Raw genomic sequence first — 6,000 nt, forward strand, 5'->3', positions numbered from 1 at the left:
GTTGAGACCCAGCGAGGCTAAATAATACTTATAGGGCCCAGTAGAGTAAAAACATTGATCCTCTTCCACTCTGGGAATGACACCTACTCTTCTTCCACACACAATGCCTAGTATAATTTTTTTTTAATTTTTAGAAAGAAAAAAAAATGTATTGTCAAGAGTTAAAGCAAATAAGAGAGCCAGACCAGAAGATAACCTAGACGCTGGAACTACCAGCGAGGGACCCTAACATAAATGCAATTGATACATTAAAGATCTAGGACCACGTGTGTGAAGAGAAGGAGAATTGGAGGAGAGAGATGAAGACTGTAAAACCGAGTCAAAAAAAAAAAAGTAAAAAAAAAAAATAAAAAATAAAAAAAAAACGAGTCAAATGCCAATGTTAAAATAAAAAGCATAATATCAGAGATGAAGCATTTCTTTGTTGGGTGCATTAGCAGACCGAACAAGGCTGAGGAAAGAATGAACAAACTTGAAAACAGGTCAATAAAAATTACCCAGACTAAAACACAAAGGGAAGAAATAGTGAACAACGAGCAAACAAGCACCAGAATGGAGCTCCCAAGAGTTCTGATCTAATATGTACGTGGTCTGATATACATGTGATTGGATATCAAGGGATCTAACACACATGTAATTGAATTTCCAGAAGGAGAAGCCAAAGGAGTAGTTTTATTAATTCCAATAATTAAAAGGATTGATGGACACAGTAGGTCTTTCATTTCTGGCAAGACAGCAAACTGGTACTTTGACCCTTACACTGAAAACCAAAAATCCAGGATACCATCTTAGAAATACTTTCTTAAATATATGAGCTAACTGGTTAAAAGGTAAAGAATGGTAAACAAACAAACAACAACAAAAAAAAACACTAAGTAAAGGTAAGAAACAAGAACATTAAACCAATTTTCTCTTTGAGAAAATTTGCAGAAGATAGTGAACTTCCCTTCCATTTTCACTCCCTTTCAGGGCTCAGGGGACTGTAGACAAATCCCAAATCCTGCCATACTGAGGATACTAGGGAACCCCCAATAAAATTGGTGTCTCAAAGGATTATACCTCAATACCGTGGTGAACTAAAGATAAATTTGAAGACTGCAGGGGAAATTAGTATTATTCAATAAGTGCTGAGTGAGGGTCTGAAGAAAACGATAAAGTTACAATAAATATGAACTCACAGGCGAAAACAAAAATTTTAAAAACAAAAACAAAGAACCATAACACTCTGAGCAAAAGCAAACTAAAACTAATTAATAATAATAATAATAATAATAATAGTTAACCCACAATGTCCTCTGATGTTGGATTTTTTATTTTTTCTAAAGATTTATTTGAGAGGAATAGCATGTGTATCAAACACGGAGGTAGAAGCAGACTCCCCCCCACCCCCGCTGAGCAGAGAGCCGGACATGGGGCTGGATCCCAGCACCCTGGGATCATGACCTGAGCCAAAGGCAGATGCTTAACTGACTGAGCCACCCAGGCATCCCTGATATTGGAATTTTTAGATTGAGAATTTTCTAGACTGTATTTTGTTTAAGGAAGTAAAAAAAGAGATTGAAAATTGAGTAACAGAGCACAGGGCTATAACAAGTGAATAAGCATAGTATAAAAAGAACCAAATAGAACTTCAAGAAATGTAAACAACTGTAAGTGAAATTTAAAAATTGGAGGGCCAGTTTAACTGCTGATGAGAGAATTCATGAACTGAAAGAAGGATGGAGAAATTAATGAGAATTTAGCAAAGAATGAAAAAGATACAGAAAATATGAATGAGATTAAGACATATGAAGGGTAGAGTTAGATCATCTAATATATATTTAATCAGGGTGGTAAAAAAAGAAAAAAGTAGGACAAAGAGTTAATAAATGAGAGAAAATAATATAAGAATAAGAAGAAATAATAAAGTGAAAATCTTCCAGACATAATTAGAGTTATCAGTTCACAAGTCGAGAGGCCCAGTGAATCCCAAAAAGAAGAGAAGAGAAGAGATCTACAGTAAGACCCATCATAGAGAAACAACAGACCACGAAACAGAAGATCTTTGGACCAAGAGAGAAGAGATGGACTATTTTTTTTGTAAATTTATTATTTATTGGTGTTCAATTTGCCAACATACAGAATAACACCCAGTGCTCATCCCGTCAAGTGCCCCCCTCAGTGCCCGTCACCCATTCACCCCCACCCCCCGCCCTCCTCCCCTTCCACCACCCCTAGTTCATTTCCCAGAGTTAGGAGTCTTTATGTTCTGTCTCCCTTTCTGATATTTCCCACTTATTTTTTCTCCTTTCCCCTTTATTCCCTTTCACTATTTCTTATATTCCCCAAATGAATGAGACCATATAATGTTTGTCCTTCTCTGAATTGACTTACTTCACTCAGCATCACACCCTCCGGTTCCCTCCACGTCGAAGCAAATGGTGGGTATTTGTCATTTCTAATGGCTGAGGAATATTCGAGATGGACTATTTTAAAAGGAAAAACAGCTAATAGCAGCTAACATCCCACAGCAGCCGTGCAAACCAGAAGACACTGGAGACAGAGCTTCCACACGCAAAGAGACCGCAATTACCAACCTGAAAACTCTATGCTCCACTAAACAGTCCTGCAAGAGGGAGAACAAAATAAGGATATTTTCAGGGAAACAAAAACGGAGCGCTTGCCACCAGCAGAACTTCAGTATAGGAAACGTGAAAACGTGAACTCCTAGCAGAACTAAACGGCCCTAGAGTGAAGACAAGAAATGAGGGGGTCTGGCTCCGCACGAAGTCTATGCGCGATCTTCTAGGCCCCACCGCAGGCAGGGCTTTGCAGGGCCTCACCGGGGAAAGCTGTCGTCCCCACGCAAGGCTTGGGGTGGCCCGGAGCACTAGGGGAGCTGTGGTCACGGCCACAGGACCTCGGGGCCAGCCGTTCTCATGGACACCCCACCTCGCAAGCCCACACCTCCATCCGGGGCCTCCTGGACTCAGACTCTCTTTGCTCCGACTGGGCTCTCCCCACTTCTGGCCATCTCCCGCCCTCTTCCCTCTCCCACCGCCCCCCAAGTCCCTCTTTGGCAGCAAGAGTCCCCTCCACCTGTGCTGACTCACCTGACTCTTACCTGGCACCTCTGTGGCGGGAAATGGAACACTGGGGGGAACTGGTGCCTATTCTCACCTCCCGTTTACACTGCATAAGTGATAAAGGCATGATCGTGAGCATCATTTCGGCTGCCGTCCTAGGCAATCGCCTCAGTCTGGCAGCTCAGTGGAAACCAAAAGCAAAGAAATAGCCGACATATTAAACAAAGACGAACTAAATAATATGATAATCTAGAATCTGAAAAAGAAAGAAGACACTGGGCTAGAATAGCTTGTGAATGAAAAGGGAAGTTACTGGAATTAGTGTTGCAAGGTCCTTCACCTGCTCTGGAAGAGAATGGAGGTACTGACTTTAGGTTTTGCTAAGTTGAATATAAAGGTTACGTTTTCTAGGGGTAACCACAAAAAAAAAAAAAAAAAAAGCAAAGGTAGAGTGTAAAACAGCAGAACCACCTCCAAAAAATGGAGTAAGGAGAAAAAAAGGCTCAATGAATTTGCAATCATATTCAGTGACCACATTGGACTAATCAACTAAAAAAATTTAAAAAAATTAAAAAAAAACACAAGTTGGGGAAATAAGAAGTTACTTAATGAAATGAAGAAATGACCACCAAGTGACCCACGAGCCACAGAAGAAGTAATAATTGAAATTAAAACATTTCTGCAACTGAGTAATAGCAAACGCACACACACACCCCCCAAAACCACCTCAATAACAGAACTTGCAAAATTCAGATTTAGGGGAGGCGGGGGGGACCCCCAGCAGGTCTGTGGTCCTCACTCTGAGGCTCTCCCCTTGGCGGCTGCGTCCTGCCAACGCCAAGAGCCTTCAGATCGCTCCCCAGGACTCACGGAGGCTGGGCTCCCCCTGGGCTCCCCTCTCTGGGCTGCAACCGGAAACCCTCAAAGCAGTAATGGGGCCAGCGTGGAGCCCCCCTCATTCGTCCTCTGTCCCTTGGCACCATTGCCCTTCATGTTCCTGATGTCCGCTCTCTTGTTTCAGACATTTTATTTGGGTTTTTAATAGTTTGCTACCTAAAGACAAGGCTGGTCCTTGTTACTTCTGCCCGGTGGGAAGGGAGTGTCAGGTCAATCGTTTCTGTCCGACGTATGCAGCCACATTCATTTTATGTTTTGTACATTTTGATTCATTCTTTTCTCACTACTTGATTCCACTTTGGGAATGTGGATTCTCAGAGATTTCATGAACCGCGCAAAGACTGGGATGAAAAATAAGTGGCATCTATGAACTATCAGAGCCATTGCCTATAGCCTAGAAATGGCTCTTAGGAAGGTGATTCTTATTACATCTCTTTGCCTTTTGCCAGAGAGTTTTTTATTTCCCTGGGAGGGGGGTAAAAATAATTACATGGGGCCAAGTGGGAGTAGAATTGGCCCATTTTGTAACTGGCCCCCTTACTGCCGCCTTGGGTTGGGAGACAACGTGAGGATGTGCAGGCAGGGAGGTGTGTTGGTGAGCGCGGTTATCAGCAGCACTAAGAGAAGTACAGAAGAGTTGGGAAAATGGAAGGTGGAAGAAGGGACATGAGAAAAAAACTCACGACAACCCGCCTATCATAATTGCTTGGGTCGACCAGCAGCCTTGGAGCCTGGCACACACCATTGAGTAACTATAGCTCTAGGATTTGATTTTGTTTCTTTTTAGTAGAATGACCTTATTTTCCACAAATCGTTGTAAAAGGAACTGTCCGTCCAAAAAGAAATGGTGTATCATTGGAGTTTCCTGCACATGGAGCAGCTTTCCGATTCGACTTCGGGGTCAAGTTGCTTTCCTGATTCGTTTGGCTGAGTAGACTTAAGTGAAAATTGAGATACGAAACCCATTTAAACACTGTGCAGTGTGGAAAGGGTGAATTCCACAAGAGAAAAAGGAGGGGATTCGGAGACAGGAGGTTGATTGCTGATTTTGCCCTTAACATTGTTTTTTTTTTATACATTTATTTTTTATTGGTGTTCAATTTGCCAACATATAGAATAACACCCAGTGTTCATCCTGTCAAGTGCCGGGCACCGAGGTGGGCACTTGCCCTTGACATTGTTAAGATGCGGCTTCAAGGGTTCCGACGCGTCTGCCAATGATCTGGAGTTTAGTTTCCGCGGGGTGTTTCGCCTTCATCGCGAAAATTACACTAATGACACCAAGAGTGTTTTGAAAACCCCCGTGACTCTACACCGCATGCACTTCACCACCACACAGTCCTATCACTCCGTGTGCCCCCTTCATAATAATTCGAGATGCTCCCCATTTACCTCGGGTAAACACCAGACGGATCTTGATTCTCTGTCTCATGCAATACACATTCTCTCTCTGTGTGTGCCCAGATGATTAATGCACTGCCATGTGATGATTAGCATAAAAATCTCATCACGACATGAGATAGAAATGTTATCACTAATTGCCGTTTGAAGTGAAGAATGTTTTTTTGCATAGAAATAAATGATGCATGCTCACTTCTCAATTCTCTGTTAAACCAGAAAACTCAAGACTGTTTTTGGAGCAGAAAGAAATTACCTTTGAAGTCTTCTTCCCCCCACCCCCTTTTGTCTCCCTTAGGTCTGCAGCTCAGCAAAGAAATGACAGAAAGCAAGTGTTGTTGACTTTTGTCCACAAAAGGAGTTGGGCGAACTCGGTTCTCATCAAAGCGGGCCTTCCAGTCACTCGGTCACTCAACTCCGGGTGAAGACCTTCTCCCCGGACATTAAGGCCTCCCTGCGGCCCTGAGACTCATGTATTTGCAGCATAGCCTGAGAGCGCTCAAGTTCTTCAGAGAACCGGGGTTCTCGGTGCCATGGTGGTCATTCTGGGTCCGCCAAGCAGCCACACAACTATCCAGAGGGTGCAGGGCCCCTCAGAAAGCCTTGTTCTATTTTTCAGATTGGAAGGACCTTAGCTGGG

The sequence above is a fragment of the Nyctereutes procyonoides genome, unplaced genomic scaffold (assembly GCF_905146905.1).
Source record: "Nyctereutes procyonoides isolate TBG_1078 unplaced genomic scaffold, NYPRO_anot_genome, whole genome shotgun sequence".
NCBI lineage: Eukaryota > Metazoa > Chordata > Mammalia > Carnivora > Canidae > Nyctereutes > Nyctereutes procyonoides.